The sequence below is a fragment of the Erithacus rubecula genome (genome assembly GCF_903797595.1).
Source record: "Erithacus rubecula genome assembly, contig: SUPER_Z_unloc_3, whole genome shotgun sequence".
NCBI lineage: Eukaryota > Metazoa > Chordata > Aves > Passeriformes > Muscicapidae > Erithacus > Erithacus rubecula.
In genome coordinates this window covers 1393316-1414747 of record NW_027635944.1, presented here as the reverse complement: position 1 = coordinate 1414747, position 21432 = coordinate 1393316, and the positions used below count along the sequence as shown (strand labels likewise).

General features: G+C 39.5%; 1 protein-coding gene across 1 annotated transcript in view; it reads right to left on the bottom strand.

Annotated features, from left to right (window-relative positions):
* The window catches only part of MCTP1 (multiple C2 and transmembrane domain containing 1), a 215244-nt gene that overhangs the window by 10450 nt on the left and 183362 nt on the right, over window positions 1–21432 (bottom strand).

The following is a 21432-nucleotide window of genomic DNA, read 5'->3' as shown; positions in this document are numbered from 1 at the left end:
TCTTTTCTTCCCCTGATGCATAACTATCAGACAGTATATTTGTTCACTCATTTTGTTGGCCTTTTTGCAATCTTAATAAATTTAATTGGAAGACAACACGATTTATCATTTAATCATTTCAACATCACTGGTTCTGCAATGGTGTTGTCATTTGCTGTGAAGATGTTTGAAAGTATTTAGTTAGAGAACACAGAATATCTAAAAACCACAAGAAAAGCAGACAGACAGAGATGAGAAAACTTTCAGTGATTAAGTGTAATTTATAAACCAAGCACTTCAGACAAAGCAAAACCACTTGTTTCTCAGGCAGTGAGAAAGACCTTATATTTCACATAAGATTAATAATTATTATATCACAAAGAAATATTTTTGTTTTCTGAGAATGACTATAATGGATCAGAACCAGTGATATCAACTACATCCAGTGTGCTGCTCAGCAACACTGAGTCATTTATGTATGTTATTTCCTTAATATTTACTGCCTTCTTGAAGCCTTTGCAATGACACCATTATTCTCCTCAGGTATACAGTTCTGAAGATGTGCATCATATATCCAGCATGCTTCATTTGTCATCAGGAAATAGGCACCTGCTCTATTCCTTCATGTAAAACACATACTTCCAGTATAATGTTTTCTTGTACAGCAGAAATGAACAATAAGGCATACAGGTATTTTTCTGCTTTCTAAAGATAGATAGATAGATAGATAGATAGATAGATAGATAGATAGATAGATAGATAGATAGACAGATCCTTTGCCTCTTCAGTTTTGTTTAAGAGATTCTGTACATTTATTTTGATTTATAATTAATTTGTGTGAGGAAATAATTATGTCACTTGAACAAAACCAGTACCCTTTGTGGCATATCCATAACTCAAGCGGGGTTACATTCAAAGGTCCTGAGACCGTTTTAATTTATAAGTATCTTACACAATAAATTTGTACCTTTATTCATGTCAAGATTTAGGAATGGCACTCTCCAATTTAGTGCTCCCACTGATACTTTCCAAATCCTGCTGCAGTGTGCTCACTCCCTCTCCCTCCCCACACCAGTGGTGGGCTGGAGAGGAGAACTGGAGGCACAAAAGATTGTGTTTGAGATAAAAACAATTTACTGGGAACAGGAATGAGACAAGGAAATGAACAACAAGCAGTGACAATATCAAAAACAAAAGTGTACAGAAGAGAGAGAGTGATTTCCATGAGAAATGCTCTCTGCAGAGCCACACCAGGCTGCCACTCCGCCCAGAGCCAGTGCCACACTTACCCAGACAAAAGGAACCCCTCTTCCTGCAATCAATCCCTTTCCCCCAGCCCCAACAACGATGGCAGATGACAGAAAATAACCTCTGAGTTCCAGCCATGCCCCCTCCTGGCTACTGCAAAGATTCATCCAGTCCTAGCTGCAGCCAGACGATCCAAAAATATAATATCAGCTTTAAATCACTTCCCACAAAACCCATAAAGACAGAGACAGAGCAAGATGACAGATTCCAACCCACTGCACCTTCTGAGTTTAAAGGAATCTGTTGATGTACTCTGAGGCAGGATTAGAGGAGGCTGTCAGAAGGATCATGGTTCATCTTTGCTCAAACTATCCAACTATCCCCATATGTCCCACAACTATTAACTGTTTTTTACTTCCTGCTCCAAATATTTGTGTAAAAAATAAGCTGGGCAAGGGAAAAACTGCAGTCATTATCTTCCAGCAAGATGTCATGTTATCAAATACAACACATGAGCTACCTAGAGTAAACCAAGGTTCCTAATATTTAATTTTTCAAACACTACTGGCATTTCCTTTCCATGGGAAGATGGTGTAAGAGACTGGAGGAGGTTGCTGGAGATTTCTCCTTGCTACTCAAAGTTGCAGGTAAAAGAAAACTCCAACTGGGTAAAAGAAAAAAAAACCAACCCCATAAACCCCTCAGGAAGAGAGTTCTGGGGCCTTGAAGATGGGCTGTGACTAGAATAAATTTCATCATTTGCATGACTACAACTTCCAAATTTCTGGACATAATTGTAATTTAAATAGTAGATAAAACACAAAGCTAAAAAAGCTTAATACAAAGCTTTATTACTATTTCATTTGTGTGATTTATTTGTTTGCAGTAGGTGTAAGTTATCTGAAAAGCAAAAGGTTTGCTAGGGCATGGTTGTGAGCACAAACTGTGAAAGCAGAGTCAAATTGATGTTGATGGTCTGACCTGAGTTTTAAAAAAGGTATGAACCCAAAGTAAAGACTGAGACAATGTTCTCCTCTTTCACAGGAAATTGTAGATTAAAGACTGATATGCTGTTTGGTGAATACAGTAATACTGAACATTTATATACAGGTTTTCAGCCAGAATTATATCTTCCTTTTGGTGAAACCAAAGCAAAACAAAGTAAATTACTAGCTCTAGACTACATCAAGGTAATTTACACAAATGCCTACAGAAAATCCATGTTATGTGAGTCTTTTTATTCAACAGACTGCTTCCAGCCCCATGACAAAGTAGGGTGATTTAAGAAAGAATTATATCTGTAACTCCAAACCTCTCCCCTCTCCAAGTGAAAGTGTATTTAAAAAACAAACATCTCTAATGACTGGGAAGGCAGGAGAGATAAGTAAGCCAGACTCAAAAGCAGACTCTAGTAAAAGTAGTGGGTTTAAGGAATAAAACTGAACATTCCATGGCGGGTAACTACTAGTAGTTGGTGTCCTACTAGTCCATGTCCATGGTGGATAACTGTCCTACTAGTAACTTCTAATTTGAAGAGAAAGGCACAGATCATAAGTGGAGAGTTTTGAGAATAGAAGCAAAAGCTGAAATTTTTCGAGACGGTGCCTGGGAAAAAGACTTTGGATGGATCTTCCCAAAACAACCCTCACTGGCCAAGCTGGTGTGATAGAGCAACTCTGCACATACCACTGCAGCCAAGGCAAAGCCAGACTAACTGTGGCAGACACAGAGAGTGGATACAAAGTCAGCTCTGTAGCTATCAGTGGTATGCTCCTGTCACTTGGCCACCAGAACTCTTCTTTGCTTGAGTCATGGATTTCCTGTTGCAAGGCCCCAGTAAAAGGACTTTACAGTCATTCCTGTACTCTGGTTAGATGCACAGGAGAAATGCCAGATATTCCCAATAGGTCAAAAACAGACAAAAGTTCACTGGCAAACTTCATGAAAACATGACAACTTTGGGAAAAGATTTAGTACAACATCCAATTAATAATAAAACACTTGGGTGCCAATTTGGTCCAGCCAACTTAGCAAACTTTAAACCTGTGTAAAGTTACTTAAAACATACCAAGAAAATTGAATTGGAAGAAGAAAGCAAGAAAGACAGAAGAGCTACAGAAGATCACACATAGAGGTCTCAGCTCCTGGATTCCAATAGTGCTTAGACAGAAACTTCAAGACAGAAACTCCAAGATCAGGGTGGGTGAAGAAATATGCCAGCTTGCTGCTTGGCCCTCCTCCCAGGTGGCTCACTTGGCTGGTCATCTGGCCACTCAGGAGCTGCCTTAAGGCAGAGTGGAGCCCTGCCCAGATACTGGCTCTAAGAGTGGGGCTGTGGGGCAGTTCCCTGCCCCACAGGACAAGCTCTGACCCTTTCCCCTAAACACAGGCACCCCAAAACATCTCAGACATCAACCTGTCTAGGCTCTGTCTCCTGTGGCCATGAAAGCAGAAGTATAGCCCTGCTGCTATCAGTAAAGAACTCCTCTAATCATCCCTGACTTTTAGTAACAAGCCAAAAAAATCACTGTTGCTTAAACAGAAGCTTCTGTGAGAAAACTCTTCAGATTATTTCAACCAATAAGTGGTGTCTCCAAAGTAAAGTCCATAAATAGGCACCCTGTCCTGGTTTGAAAAAAACCAGGTGTGCTAGGGAAAAGCACGGCCATCCCTCAAGATGGAGCCAATAAACCCCTCCCTCTGAATTAGTATAATTTTGGAATTAAGGGGCTCTCAGGCAAAGGTATTGGGATGGGAATAACAGTTCTTTACTAGTGCATATATATATACATACACACACACACACATATATATGTGTGTATAACAAGGCAAACCAAACAACAACTATGAAATTAACACCAAACAGAACAAGAACCTAATAACAGTTATTTTGGTTGTGGGCACTTTCTCCCTGTGGTGCAGTTACTGTCCCTGCTGGCAGTAAGTGCTGGCAGGTTCATGGTGGGCAGGGCAGAGGTGACAATCCCTGCACATTTGCAGGGTGCTGGGGTGATGTCCCAGATGAGAAGGGGGAGGACAGACTCTGCTCACACATCCAGGAGCAGTGTCAGTCCTGGTGCTCCAACAGAATGCCTGGAGATGGCAGGCTGAAGCAGGAGAGCATCTGAGCAGGGCTGTGGGGTCCAACACCAGAAGAGGCAGCTCCCAGAGTTGGGAGGTGAGGTGGGGTTTTCCAGTGGCCTTCCTCCTCTGAGAGCCAAAAATGAGCTAGAGCAACTGTCCCCCCACCCAACCCTCCTTTACCTGCCTCTGATCTCACAGTGTTTCCCTCTTCCCCCCACTGCCCTGCAAGAGGAACTCTGGAAAAAAAATAAACAGGGAGTCTCCCTCTGTCACTAGCCATCAGTGCTTCTTAGCATGTCAACGGGAAAAATTCTGCAGACAGAGAGGAAAGAAAAAAAACAATTCCCAACATACCCTCAGGATGCCTCAGCAGGAGACTCAGCTATGCACAGGGCTCTAACACTGTGGCACACTTTCCTTTGTGGAATGATGAAGCAGACCCCAAAGTAGTTGGTAGTAAATGCTTTAGTCCTTTTATGGCAGGAGTCACTAGCACTGCCCAGAAAAACACACAGACACAGACTGAAATACTGGTTTGCCACTGCTCAAAACCCCACCTCAGTAATTACCTTCCAAACCCTAACTGCTTTCTGTGACAAAGAATATGATAGTAAGCCAACAGTATTTCAGCTCTGGAGGCATTTGATCTCCTCAAAGTCTTATGAATCTCCACCAAACGGTCTCAGATCTGGTGAGGGACACCCAGTTAAGTTTCTATTTTATCAAGTGTGGGAGATAAGATATCCTGTTCACTTCTGGTGAGCAAGAAAAAGCACTCTAGGAAAGGTTTGACTAATGGCAAGGTGAAAGACAGGTCCTGTAACCAGAGATGGGCTGTATGGCGGTGGCCACCTCTTACATGAGGCAGTGATTGTTTGGGAAGATGCATGGACACCACTGGATCAGAGAGCTGGTTGGGTAAAGGGATGCTGAACAGTGACACTGCAGAGGCAGGCAGCAATGCACGCTGGTTTGGGTTAAGTTTAGAGCACAGAAAGGCTTGGTTTTCTGCAATAAACAATCTCCTTTGGACAAAGGATGAAGGAGGTCCATTGATGATATTGTTATGTTAAAGCTGATGGGGGAAGCAGGTGTTGAGCTAGAGCTGAATGGTCTATGGGATCTGGAGAGGTGCACGATGTGCCTTAAGACTGCCCCCTCATTGCATCCTATAATGAACTGGGAGCCAGTTCCCCCTTGCAGGATATCACTCACAGAACAGCACAAACACATTGCTCTTCCAATCTTTTAGACTGAAAGAGTATGGGAAGACTTGAAGACATTACAACTTTTCAGTGGGACTTTAATGATTCAGAAGTTCCCACCATTTCAGTAAGTCAGATTGTAACTCTTGAGACTTTCACTTATTTCAAATAGAGACAGATACCCTGTACCAGCAGACAGGTACCTGTATATGTTCTCTCTTCAGCATCAGCACAATAGAAAACCTGTTTGGAACTCCTTCCACCCTGAAAATGAACAGCAGGAGCAGGCTTTCTTAAAGCACTGGCACCATTTCACCTCAGACATCAAAACCCTGGGTTATGCAGATAACCAGAACTGAGCTCTTAAATTTTGGGCTTCAACTTCACCCACATTACTGGGCACCACACCTTCAGTGACTACATTTTTCAGATACTTTCAACTCTTTAAAAATGCTCAATATGTCATCTTTAAAATCTATGTGCTAGCATGTGTCCTTACATGTGCATGGTGGTGAGGTCTGAAAATAATTGCTCATGCCTAATTGGAAATCAGGCTGAGGATTTTAAAATATGGAGAAAACCACATAATGATGAAGAGTAGGGTTTTACAGAGAGAAATATATTTGTGAATATATTCACAGAGAAATTATACTTGTGGTCATGATTATTAAAGAAAGATGCAATAAACTGTTCCACATTTAAAAGAGCAGACTGTAGGCACAACAAAAATTGTATAAACATATGGAGGAAAATACTAAAGACTCAGTAAAATAACTGTTAGAGACTTGTTTCACCGTTGCCCAGCTGCTGATAAGATCTGCAGCTGAAGACCTGGTGTGATAAGGAGCCATGAGCATCCATTGATAATGCCAAGAGCTACAGTAATAATTCCAAAGAAAAACAAGCATTCCAGAGTAAAGAAATAGCACTGTAATAACAATCATGTAAATTGTTTAAATTGAGATATTTTTTCACTATTCTTTATTTTCTCTTTCTCCCTATCACATTCCACAGTGTTGCTCAGTGCTTTTTCACAAATATGTTCCTTCCTGATCTCTACTTCACTTCACTTTTGAATACTCTAAGGACAGCACTCCAGATAAAAGGCAGAAACACAGAGGCAACAGAGCCAGAACATGTCATTCCACAGAAGGGTGATCTAGTGAGGAGAAACAGAAACTTAAATTTTTCTTGAATGACACCTTTTTGACTAATGCCAAACCTTTATGAGGAGCTCCTTTCATATACACTCTAAGAAATGCATTACTTGAAAAGGGTGAAAGCTTGTTTGTTCATGGTGACAGGCTCAGGAGCAAAAAGTCAACAATGCCAGATTTTACTGTGCCTTTCTTGGCCTTATTTTGGAAGGAAACTCACAGACCTAAGATTATGCACTGGGGTGATTAGAACACAAACAAAGTATGTGCTTTAGGCCAATGTTTTAAATACCTGAAATTCTTCTTTCAGATGTCTTTTTCTTCACCCCTTTGGCTATGTTTAAAGAAGGGAAGAGGGAATATCTTCCCTTACCTGTGCTAGAACAACTCAGGAGTTTGACAGTGATCTCATTAATACTCCTTTTGTACCCAGTCACATCAGTGTGATCCAAAAGAGGCTAAAACAGAAATCAGCTGTTTGCAATAGTTAATTTAGTCAAAATACAGTCCTTGTATTCTACTGAAAAACAAACTTTGGCCATGATTTTATAGTTGAATTTGTAAATTCCAGTGGTTGTAATGTGTTTACCCTAAGCTGAATTAATAAGATGCAATTAATAAGATGCTCATTAATGCAGCTCTTCAAGTTCTGTTATACAAATGTGAAGGATGATAGACACAAAAGTTAAATCTCAAGGATCTAATAATCCTCAAAACATAAGGAAAGAGCCTGTTTCATTGGAAAGACTTATTTTAAATAAGAAGAACCTTGATATGCAATAGCCTGTAAGAACAGTGGAAGGAAAACAAGAGATACCAGCTAGTATAAAAATTCTGCATGCAGGTAGGGATGAAAAAAATAGACAGAGAAATCAGAAAGGGAATGCTGAAAGACTGAACTTAGCAAAACATCTGAATCGTTGGGATAATCTATAATAGCTGCTTATCTAAATCATACATACACATTTTTGCTGTCCACTCATTATCAATAAGATAATAAAAAATAATCATCAAAATAATACATTAATCTGTTTTGAAAGTTAAAACTAGCCTGAAAAATTGTCTTTCAATAAGTGCCTATACACTTGTCACTAAGTGATATGCAGGGAGTTGATATGAAGCAGTACTGGAATTAGTAATCTAAAATTTCAGTAACAGTTCTGAAATACATTTTCTTGGATGTAGCAGAAGTAAAAGTTACTTTGACATTTTAGTGTATGTAGAATGTAATTTTCATTTTCTCCTTGCAAATATTGCAGTGTTAAACATACTTTTGCACAAAGGACAAGACTGATATGCCAGATTACCTCCACACTGGGCTAGGACACTCTACATCAAACTTTGCATTTAGATCTAGATTTACTGTCTCTGGAAGTTTTCCAATCTTGTTTTGACAATATACTGTGATCTTAGGAATCTTAATATGTCATGCACCTAAACAAACAACTCTGTTGTTTCTCTCTGACTCCCCTCTATTAACAACAGCTTTAGATTAAACACAGAAAAAACATAACTTTGTATTTCAAAATTCATGTAATCAACATTGGACTGCAAATGTTTTTGGTTCACAGAAATCATAAGAGATTCCTTCCTGTGAAATTTCCTTACCTAAATGAGCACAGAGTGCTTTGTATGAAGTTGTCTGGGCCTGGTGAAGCAGACTGCTAACAGAGGACTACAGAAATGTCTTTACTGTTGATATTTGCTGTCCAAATAGTGCTCCACTGGAATAACTAATCCAAACTTTTTAATGTGTGCTTTACATTTCAGTGATTTAACTCAATGGCAGATTGCTATGGGAGAAAACAAACACAACCATTTTCCTGAGGACACTATTTGTAAAGAGGAAATGCACAGAGAGATAAAATTTTTAGTGGCTACATGTTGCTTCCATATCCTGAGGTCAACAGAGCCCAGACGGCCTACACCACTTGAAGAACAAACTCTACAATCTTAAACACTTGATTGCTGTCAAGTGATCAATCATGAGGAACACAATCTGGAAAAGAAACACATTACACTTTAGCTCAGCTAAGCCAGCAAGTGTAGATTATCTGAAATACATAATTCTAAACATGAGCATGAACCTACAGCAGTAAAGATGAAAACAGTAGTATGTGAGATCTGGTTGGCATCCTTTGTGTGAGCTGAATGTTTGAAGGAAGTCATCTTGAAAGCACTTTGAGATTGAAAAGGATGGTCAAAAGAACCACAAATATCCAAAACCAAAACCAACAATTCTGGCTTTGTTACTTTAGCCCAGAAGAAATCCTACTATGTCTTCCAAAAAAATGCTTACATGACATTCTAAAGACAGTGGACATATATAAACACATATTTCAGACAGCAGGTACAGTTATCCAAGGAATCTATCAAATTGATAAACTGAAGTAAGAAAGAAAACAAACCATTCAAACCCACTCATTTTAAATATAATTCCCCTGGATAAATGTTCAAACTCTGCTTTTGGAAAATGACATAGTGTGGAAAATAATTTGGCATTTGAGGCAAAGCAATATAAAATGGAAGAAAACAGCAGCATCTAGACAAAAGCCCTGCAAATATTCTGGTGGCACAATGGGCAAGGAATGATGAATGAACCAAGAATTCTAGCATGCCTTTTAAGAAAATCTTGAGAGCAACCTGAAAGTGCTCCATTGCCCATTTTCTTTCTATGCTTTTTACACTGAAATCAGAAAAAAAAAGCCCCAAAGCCAAACAAAATTAAAGAACCCCAAACCAAAACAACAAGAAAAACCCCTCCAAAAAATCCTAAAAAGCTCCCCTAAAGTCCCCAACAGACAAGAAAAACTGCACAAAGAAAAAAGAATAAAAACACAAACCAAATCCTACCCTTTTTAATTTGTTAAGAATTACTGAAATTTTGGAAAAGATCTAAATCTGAGACATGTAGTGAAGATGGGATGGTATCATGAATATGAAAAAAAGTTTGCAGTGATGTTATTTCAGTGTCTGCCCACTACAATAGTCTGTTCTACATTCATTTTATATATGCTTCAGCATGCTAATTTATCAGAAGTAAAAAAGCACTTATTTATGTTGGACCACAGTAAAACACCCTGACTGGAAACTTTGGGAGGTGCTCACATTCTGGTGATGTACAGCTGACTACAACATCAGATAGAGAAAGAGTACCTCAAAGGCACTTATTTTCTCAAATGTCTATCTTTTTTTCCCCAGAAAAATAAGTATTTGTAGCTTAGGGAAAGGCTTTGACTGTGCACTGCATGTATGAATCTGTTTCTTCACTATAAAAGATGTAGAAAAAGCTACTAGCTTGTCTTCAGTCATTTAAAGTGAATTTCCTTCTAGAATTGATTAATAAGACTTGCTGACTTGAACTAATAATGAACGGAGATGCTTCAGAAGGAAAAGGAAAGCAAAATGTTAAAATTAAATATAAAATCCATGAGATTACTGCAATGTTGGAATGACAGCTGAAAAAATAAATGGCAGGAAACACTAACATCTGTCATTCTTCAGGAATGACTAACTCAGCCACCAAGCACTCATGACACAGGAAGCACACTGGGTCACAGATGATACTATTTATACTAAATCTTGCAACTAAAGAAGAAAAAAACCCTGGCTGAGACATACCTAATATAAGACAAAAAAATAAGCATGCAACAGAATTTATCTCAAAGAAACAAATAAGCAAAGTACTTTAAACAGTCACCATGTGACAAGTATTTCCCCAATTTACCGTTTTTTCCTCATCATCTCCTAGCTTACATAGTGACTATTTAAAAGCTTCAAAGTACCAAGATCAACAAATACACAAATGTCAGATGAGGAGGGGTGGGAAACCTGCAGCTGACAGTAAACTAAAAAATCGTTGCTGTTTAAAAATTCAGAGTGGATATTGGACATTAAGCAAATGGATGAATGAGACAGACTCTAGAATAGGCAAAAAGGGACACCCAAGAGCACTCAGTCTGAAAAGATGCAAAAGAGCTGGCATTCAACCCATGATGTATGCCTGCTCAAAGGGGATGCTTTCCAACACAGAATTATTTTCAGTAGACAAAACAGGAAATTGTGAAGAGAATTGAAGACCCTCTCTCCCTTCCTAAATTCCTGATCCTTTCGCATCATTTTCACAACTGCCAGGGACCCATGTGGGATGGCACCAGCTTCAAAGGTTTGCTGGCACCAGCTGTCCACAGATGCAGAAGCACTGTGCCATCTCCTGCTGGTGGGTGTTGTGTAGCACACCATCCCAAACAAGGTGCAAACTGTTTAGGATAGCCTATTTTATTCACACAGGCCTTTTCAGCAGAGAGAAGAAATTACCCCTCCCTACTTAAAAAGCTTGCTTCTTCCAAAATTTTAAGCTCATTGCTTGTTTTTGTGATACTCAGAAAAGCAACAACCACCAGCCACACTAAAAGAACTTGATGACAGCTCTCTTCTTCAACTTTCAGTAGTCTTTGTATTATTTATTGTCTAGTAAATAAAGTTGAAATGCTTTTCAGCCTCTGCTGCAAACTCAGTACCCAGCTGCAGTCCGACAACAGCAAGGAATAAAGCTGCCAATGTAAAATATCTTTTTTTCTCCTTTGTGACTGTTTTCCATAGATTTCATTATTTCTCCTGGATCTGCACTTTGTCATATCTGGGGCACAGCAATACTAAGCAAACAGGGAGAAGGGATGTGAAATTTTTATCACAGAAACAACTGGCTAGGAGGTGATACCATATTCAAGCTTTTCCCAGAGAAAACATGGAACAGAGCAGATGCCATCCTTCTAGAAAGCTGTGTTATCCTAATCTCATAGTTTGGGATTAAACACACAGACACTTGGCACAACAATTATCTGAGAGGCTGTAATAAACTGTAATCCACTGGATTACAACAGCTTTTTGAAAAGCAACAGCTTTGTGTTTATTTGTAACTGTGCTGGGTTGCAATACAGGATGTGGCCAGAAATGTGTATTCTATCACCACCTGTTGGTGCTGGGTGGGACAGTGATTCCTTATCCCTGTGGCACATTCCATCTGCTCATGGGCCATCTTTAAGACAAGGTGGGGCAATCACCTTTATCTTTCCCACAGCCCATCCTCCCTCCAGGAAGATATCATCTGCTTATGGCCCATTGAGTCCCACTGTGTGACTGATAAAATTCCATCATCCCACTGGGAGATGCTCCAGCCAGGGCAGGAGTCAAGCCTTTCCTGCCTAGATAGAAACTTTCCACTGGATTCCAGAGGAAAGCCAGACCTTTCCACATCATCTCTGGACTTTCAGAGGAAAACTGCACCTTCCACAGGAGCACTGCTGCAGCTGAACCACATCTGCCACTGCAGGAGAATGCAGCCACCATGGAATGGGACTGTGCCACCACCCTGACTGACTGACGGGTGTCAGCTTGGATTCTGACTCTGGCAGGGTTTCGGATTGTTCTCTGAAATACTGCATTTCTATTTCAATTTTCCTAGTAAAGAACTGTTATTCCTAATTCCCATATCTTTGCCTGAGAGCCCCTTAATTTCAAAATTACAATAATTTTGAGGGAGGGGGTTTACATTCTCCATTTCAAAGAGAAGCTTCTGCCTTTTTTGGCAAACACCTGTCCTTCAAACCAGGACAGCACCTTCAAAGTAGCCTTTGCTACTTTAGCAGAGTTCTTTGCTCCCAAACAGATGGAAGGAGCTCACACACAGCACCAGTGTGTGTGTGTCCATGCACAGCACGGGGTGGACGTGGGCTTGGGCACAAACAGAATGGTCCAGAGAAATGAGAAAAAAGAAATGTTAAGGTCAAACGCTCATACCAACTTCTCAAAATACTTCTCAGGGTTTCAGCGACTGCTAGGCAGGAGTTTCCACTGCTGTGTGTTGCAAGACATTCCAAATGGTTTTTCCTTCCCTGAGTTTGCCCACTCTTATGTTGGACCTACATAAGCTTCAAGAACCCATATCATTGTTTGTGTTTCAGCTATTTACCCCCAGGTTCCTTCAGAGTTTTTAGGCAAACACCATCCAGTACAGATAATTCATTATTATTAATTTTGTTGACTTTTTCCTGTAATTTCTTTTACCAAAACTTGATTTGAAGCAGACAAACCCTATGGAAACTTCACCAAGGTCATCCACACATGCAAGAAATTGCAATTACATCTTAAATACAAGGCTCATGGGTAGGCTGTTTTGAGTTCCTAGTTCCATACACTGAAATTTACGAATTAGTTATTACAAAGTTCTTAAAAATTTTAGAATTTTAAAGCAGTCAAATCAACAATGAGAAGGCAAATGATAATTAACATTGTGCTTAAAATAAATATTAGACTGTTGCTAAAAGAAAAAAGATATCAAAATAACTCTGTAAAGAGAAAGAAGTAAGAGAGACTATTATATATATACATTGAAAGATTAATTGTAAAGATTAATTTAGATGATGTGTAACATATTTAAAAATCTAGATCAAAAAGAAGGAAAGCTGAGATGCCCAGTCTGGAGGTGACAGAATCACTTCAGGATTTGATGTCAAGCTTCTGAGAAATATAGTTAAGTTAACTGAATTAGTAACACTAATAGTTTACTTAGTGCCATTGCATAAGCCTAATAATTTCAACTAAAGTACTGAATTAAAATTTAAAAATAAAAATAAAAAAGCAGATTCAGAAAAGACAACATGATATTTGAAATCATGAAAATTGTGTGAGGAAAATTAAGACAATGAGCAACAAAAAAGTACTAGGACATTTTAATTCACACAGAAGATGAATGAATATAATCAAGATACTCAATATAATGAATGGTTTAGAGAGAGTAAATTGAGACTCTTAATTGCTCTCATAAGACTGTAGAGAGAAATGTTCCAAGAACTTGAAAGACAGAAATAAAGCTGATAATAGATTTTTTTTTTTCCATTCAATGAAAAACTCACCAGTGGACTTGCTGACAAAGCAGCATTAATATGAAAAACTTAATAAAACTAACACCAGAATTAAATACATATACCATCATTTCCCTAGTAGATGGGACAACCATCCATCATTTCACACAAAAATATGACACTTTAAAAACACCTTTTGGAACTTGAACACAAATTTGAGTCAGAATACAGAGTAAAACTTACTATGAAAAGTAAGTATAGAAAATATACACACAGATAGTCTTAAAGGTCACTTCCAATCTAAACTATTCTGTGTTATTCTATTAGCTGAAACCTTTCCTATTTACCATTTGAGGCACCTGCATATTTGCTAAAACATTTCAGAGGAGTAGTAGTAGAACAAGAAATCAGTGGACAGAATCATGGAACTTCTGACACTGTAGCCTAGACAAAAAGTACTGAGAGGTATTGTCCACTACGTTCTATAAGGGATTGCACAGATATGAAAACACCCCAACCAGACAGTAAAATAAACTGCCTAAGAACTTTCTGAACAAACAGGGTCACAAAAGTGTTTTCCAATGACAGTATTGACTTCTTTTAGAAGGAAAAAAACATTGCAAATACACTTGTGACTAACCATTCCCATCCCGGGTGAATAAATGTGCACTTTCATTGTGTATTTTTTTTCTGGTTATGAAAACTGGGACCAAGAGAATGGCTGGCATGCCCATGGTTGCAACACTAATCATTGGCACCAATTCTGATGTCATAAGATTTATTTCATGTTTCCTTCAGGTGAACTCTGCCAATCCACACTTTGAAAAAGTTCATTTTTACTACACAGTTGTATAATAGCATGTGCAATCTGAGCATGCAAGAAGAGCTCTGGTGTTTGCAGGAAAGAGAGGAAATCTGAATACCTAAATATCTTCAACCCTATCTCAAACTGAAAATCACATGAAAACCTTTGTTTTACAAACCAAAACACAGCAATGGGGAGGTCAGGGGTGGTGGTGCTGTGTGGGGGTGTAGGATTGCTTATTTCAGTAGAAATCAGCTAACTACCAGTCACTCTGTCTTGGGCAGTAATTTCTTCCTCCTGCTGAGATATTAGGCTTCACCCTCCTGGACTCCAAGCTCTGTAGAAGCTCCCACAGGACACCCCACTGCACTGCCTTGGCCCCAAAATCTCACCACCCTTGTTTTGACTTCAATGCTCTTGATTCCTGTGCACTTGAAAACACTAATGGGGTGAAAAATATTAATATAGTGCTATAAAGCAAGAGAACTCACTAACAAAACTCATTCACTAACTCAAAACCAGGGGAGCTCGGATGTGTGCATCTGGAAGGCACCTCTGTTGTGTTATGATAATAGAAAGGGAATGCAGGGAAGATCCTGTGACTCCTGGAGACACAACAATCTGACTGGGCACCCTCCCAGGGCTGTCTTTGAGATTGCTCCCCACCACAGAGACATGGCTAAAGCTCTGTATTAGTAACTCTATTGACATTAATATGTAATATTATTAATTTTTAATAAATAGTTACCATCATTAAGAATTTTTTGGTGGTTTGCCCTAGGAAGGGGAGTGGGCACCTGTCAGAGAAGAGCCTGCTGGGTCCCAGCATCCCCAGAGGATGAGTCTACCTTGAAACAGGGGGCAGAAGAACAATTATCTGCTCCAGAGGAGGTGATTCCAGTGTCACAAGGGTTGAGATCTGCTCAGTGGCAAGAGGCTATTAACTATTACACCTTTCTGCATGGCCATGTGCTTCCAACTCTTTCTATATCCCCTTCACATTGTATAAATCCCCAGGCTGATTCCAGTGGCAGAGCTGCACTGAGCTTTCCCCTCCCCACTGTGACTAATCTTATGGAGAAAAACTGAAGGTTTGTCTTTTGCAGCACTGTGCTCTAATCTCAACCACACCACATCCTATTTTCCCAGCAGTTACTGCTTTCAATCAACATTTTAAAAACCTCAGGCACCACTGAAGGGGTTTAAATAAGCACCTCAACCTGTAAAACAACTAAATGCTGCAAAGTATATGTAGTTTCTGGTGGAGATAATTTAGTACATATAATCAGAGTTTCGATTTTCTCCTAGAGCATAAGAGTAGGACAAATTATTTGTGGAAAAAAGAACAGAAATAGAATAAAATAAAGCTTTCCTAAGCACAAATACTTTTCAGCATCCTAAGAACAGGTAGCATGTCTAGTATATAATATTTTTTAACCCTGTGTCAGAGCTCTGGTTATGCTCCTGCCTTGTGTTCTTACATGCTTTTTTGGGATACAACTTTGAACAGCAATATTGAGAGTGGCCTGAAGAAAAGTATAGTGCCTGGGTGTGAAAAAAACATCTCCAAAGAGAAAAACACTTCAGGAAGGTCAAGGTAGTACAGCAGAGTTGGAGTACTCCCCTTCCTTAAGTAACCCTCCTCCACCTATAATGGGAAAACCAAAGCAGGATATTGTAAGAGCATGACTGTAACAGTGTTCTGCTGAAACTAAAGTTTCATCCTTGATGAAATATACCCTTTCTGACTCTCTGGAAGCCATTATAAACACCATCCTTACAAATTACATTATTCACATTGTTAAGAAACAGTGAAATAATACTGTGCAGGATGTCATTGACTGCAGATTCTTTTATTTTAGTGTTTTTAAAGAGGTAATACTATTTTTCAGGATGTCTTTCATGTTCATATTATAAAAAAATTATTACTACAACGCTATACAATTATTATCCTCTACATTTTATAACTACTCTGATTTGGTAATCCAGAAAAAAAATCCAGTTCTGTTCTATGTATTTCATCAAACCTTGCATATTGTTCTGCTTTTCCTTGCACTGCAGTGCTCACCTGCTCTTAAAAGCCAATGGTATTTTTATAAACTCAATAGATAGTGCTTCTCTGCACTGACACCTTAGGTCCTAATCAAAACCTTAATTTTGAATTACAAAATTTGCTGAACTTTCCCTGCATTACTCTCTGAGCAGACTCCCAGGCAGGGGTTGTGCTGCCCTTTGACCAGATTCAAAGATGCCTTGTCAAACTGTGCTGCTAAGGTTTCTCACCAAATTCTTTTGGGGAGTTTCCACAGTGTGAAGTGCTGCTTTTCAATCTGCCAGTTTTTGATTGGGCCTTTTTGGCATTATGGTAGTTCCAAACAGTCACTGACATCAGAGGAAAACACAGCCAAAGATTGGACTACTGTGGTTTTCTTTCAAAGGCAGTCAGTCTCAAAAACAAAAAAATTCCAATGCTCATTAAACAGACAACATTTCACTGGGGAAAAAAGATCTTTAGCACTTTCAGGGAATGATGTTTCTGTATTTATGCATTAACACTTCAAAATTCATCATGAAGTTTTGCTTTCTAAAAATATCATGGTGTTAAAATAAATTTTCTTCAGAATCCATATACTGTGAGGTAGATGAGTGAAAAGGATTACACAGTGTAAGAACTGCTTATTTAGTAACAAACTGACTCTTGTTCTATAACATCATATAATGTCATTTCTGATAATGCAGCTTAAAGCATTCCCTGAACAGACTGTAAAATCTTAATCTTTAATAGACTGCACAGAAAGCACAACTATTACTATGCCAACCATTCTTCTACCAAAATGCAGGAATGTGTGTTATACTTCAGAAAAATAGCTGAGTAAACTGCTTCTTGATCTTCACTATATGCTGTGTATTAATCTAAAATATTCAGGCAGCATTTGTTCTTTGAGAGTGGGAAGGAAAGCAGTCCTATGAGTACAGAAAATACAAAATAGAACACTTTGGTGTACATGAACAGATGCACGAATTTCAAATTCTCTACAAATTAAAAAAGAATATCCAACTACAAATTAGCAGCAGAGAAGGCATTGCAAAGAATTTCCATGTACTCTTCTTCTCTTGTTATTTAAATTTTTAATCAAACAGTAAATAAAGGTCAACAAATGGCTTTTCCATAGTTAATTTTGAATTATAGCTAATACCATGCAGTGAAGGCATAGCAAGGCACTGGCTAATATATTGAGGGTAAGAGGAATAGTACCATTCTTTTGTGTAAAATACTAAAAAGCACATCTGCTGAGCAACTGATCTTAAATTACTATTTCTGATTGCAAGAAAGCTTCAAATTAGCAATGCTGTTCTGACTTTTTCACTCTGCTAAAGACTAACTGAAAACAATACTCTTTCAATAGAATTATTTTCTCTCAGAGCTCTCTGTTACTCTGGCATTAAAGTATCTATGACATCACATAAAGGAGTGGCATCCATTTTGTTTTTCTAAAACTGTTAGCCTTCAGAACAAAACCAGTTTGCTAGGATAAAATCTGTTTTTCCCATCCTGGACTTAGTTATCTTAGCATGTGAGCAGGCCAAGAAAATATAAAAAAGAGAAAGGAAATAGAAGAAAAATAAAGAAGAGAGAAGCAATACTTAAAAATTTATTAGTATTTTTTTTATATTTTTAATATGTATTAAAATAATCTATAAACATTTCTCAGCTCAATTACTTACAAATAACTTATCTGCAGAATCAAGTAAATCTGTCAGCTTTGGTAGTTTATTTTTTTCCGTGTGCTATCTTGAGATAAGCAGGTCTGTAATATTACATTTCCACTGACATAATTGTGCATGAATTCTGATCTGATTTAGTATTACACGGTGCAAAAGGTGACACATTTTCTTTAACACAGTCCATTAGAATAGGAAAGTTAGTGCCAGTGTATGAAATCTAAAGGGTTTGATTGAAGGACTCTGGGACTTGGGGATCAACTTGGTGGAAAAGTAACTTGCCCAACTACCCCAGGAACTAAGCACTGTGACAAGCAAACTTAATACCCCAGTGCATTAAGTGAGACAATCAATAAAAACACTGCACTATCAGACTGCTACAGCTGTACATTAACCTATCATATTACCTCAACTGCTCCTGAACCAATCAAACATGCATGTGCTGATCATGCAGATAACACAGACACCTCACTGGTCCTTAAGCCACATTTAATACCAAGCCAGAGTGCTAAAACAACCATTTATTGCTTTTCCATATGCCATAAATTCTAATTTTTAAGTCCATCTAAATTGTACACTGAAGACTACATTGCAAGAACTACTGAGATGGCAAAGCCAACTGCTCTGAAATTAATGTATGAGAGATTTAAGGTAAACTCTGCACATTCCTAACTTGTATCCTCAACCCACACCTGTTACCCTGCACACCTTCACCTGGGGTTTGCAGCTTCTCTCTACCTCCTTGCCTTCTCCTGAAGCAGGTCTCAGCATCATCACATCCTTGCCTGCCCAAGGACTGCCCATTCCTGCTCCCTAGGTTGTCTACATTTATTTTTATATCTTATTTCAGCTACTCTCTCTCCCTGTTCCAACTCTAGTTCCTACAGACTCCTCAGCTCAGAGCATTCATGGGTGGGCATTGGTATTCTTGCATGCAGCTCAATAGAAAAGTCAGTAAATCCACACAAAAAACACTTTTTGGCACTTAGTCCCAGTGCCTGACTTCTCATGAGTCCAGGCAGCAGCAGCCTGGACACGCTTCTTGCCTTTGGAACTTTCCTAGTAACCAGTAAATGCATAGAATTCCTGTCACAGAATAAAATGGAAACAGAACAAAGTAGTTGTATGCACTATTTGTCCAAAAGCTTTATGCTAAATTTGCCTCTTAATCTGCCAGCAGACTACACCTGAGTGGAGGCAGACTCTGCTCTGTACCATGCTGTGATGTCTCCTAGAGGCTGCTGCACAACACCAACTTTTTAATTCCATACCACATTGCTCTAAGATGAGCTTTGTTCTTAGATACTTTGGGCATGGGTGTTTCTTTCATTTTGTCAGGATTTATTTTATGTAGCTGTTCTGCAACTTCATCATTAATCCCCACGTAAACTTTTAGTAAACATTATAAAATTTTCCACCGACACACAGATATTTCAAACTGCAAACAAAATGCATATCGTTTGGGAAATCTTGCAGTTTATTTTCCTGTATTCCTGTATTTTCCTCCATAAAGCATGGCAAAGCCTGGTGAACTATCCTGGCAAATTTTTGTAGCTGACATTGCAATTTTCCTCAAAAGCCTATTCATGAAGTCAAACACTTAGCTTAAGATGTGCATTTTCAGGTGTGTTGTAGTGCAAGCCTCACCATCAAACCTCATCTGAAAACCCAGACTACAGCACAGCATCCATTTTGCACAGAGCCATGCTGCTGAGCAGCCTCTTCTCTCACAGCATCACCTCTGCCACTGATCCATTCTCATTCACACAAACTGTGCCAGCCACTTGCTCCACTGGGAACTGGGTCCATGCAGCACTTTCCTCATGCTAGCACAACTCAGCCAACACTTTTCTCTACAAGGCTTCCAAAGTTGCATCTTACTGTAATATGCTTGCATGGCCAGGTTTTGGAAGTGGGGGGGCTACAGAGCTGGCTTCTATGAGAAGCTGCTGGCAGCTTCCCCTGCATCTGGCTGAGCCAATTCCAGACAGGATGGACCCACTGCTGGTCATGGCTGAGCCCAGCAGCAGTCATAGCAGTGCCTCTGTGATAACATCATTAAGAAGGAAATAATAATAAAAAAAGATATTGCGCAGATGTTTTTGTGGCCAGGGGAAAATGAAGGGAAAATATGTGAGAGGACAGCTCTGCAGACATCAGAGTCAGTGGGGAAGGAGGGGGAGGTGCTCCAGATGCCAGAGCTGAGATTTCTTTACAGCCCCAGATGAAGATCATGGTGAAGCAGCTGTGCCCCTGCAGCCCATGGAGATCCACAGGGCTGCCACACCTGCAGCCTGGGAAGGAGACCTGGGCTGGAGAGTGTGGATGCCTGAGAGGAGGCTGTGTCCCTGAGGGAACCCCAGCTGGAGCACAGTGCTGGCAGGGAACATGAACAGAGCCTTGCTGAAGCAGGCTTCCTGTTCCCTTCCTTCAGGACTCGTTAACCCTGCAGAAGAGTGACCCATGTTGCAGCAGTTTGTGGAGAATTGCTGCCCAGGGGATGGACTCAGGGTAGAGAAATCTGTTGAGGATTGTCTCCGTGGGAGGGCCCCTGTGCTGGAGCAGGGCAAGGACCCTTCTTCTGGAGAGCAGTGGCAGGAACAACCTGTGATGAACTCACTGTAGTCCCCATTCCCCATATCCCTAAATTGTAAAAGCAGAAGTGGTAGAGCTTGGGAAGGAGAGAGAAGTGGAGATAGTTTTAGGATTATTCTACTTCTCATTGTCATGCTCTGATTTTGTTAGTAATAAATTACATTAACATCTCCAAGTTGAGTCTCTTTTTCTTGTGACAGTAATTGGTGAGTGATCTCTCCCTGTCCTTATCTTAACCCAGGAACTCTTTGTTATATGTTCTCTCCCCTGAGCAGCTGCAGAGGGCAGTGACAGAACAGCTTTGGTGGGTGCCTGGCACCCAGCCACAGTCAACCCACTACACTCACACATTATCATCTCTGCTTCCTGTGGGACTTGGAGGAAGATTTGTCGTGTATTATGGGCTCTACACTGCTCTCTACACTGTAGAAAATGCCCAAAAGGTATTTCTCCAAAGGCATTTGGGGCTGTCGTTTGGAGGCATAAAAAATGGAATTAGGAATAAACCAGAAGAAACATACAGGTGGCTGAAAAATCAGTGACTGCATGGCTTGCTTAGGGTTGCAAGTAGTTCACGGCAGTAGTTTAAACAGAACTCAGATGTCATGACTCTGTGTGAAACTACTTCAAAGAAATTCTGTTAGAGAATGAAGAATGGTGATGGTTCATGCTCGCCACTTTTGAAACCTTGTGGAGCTAAGATATAAACCAATCTGCACACATAGGAAGCTTTCAAAGCAAACCTAGCAACAAAGGGCTTTGGTTGTTTCCTT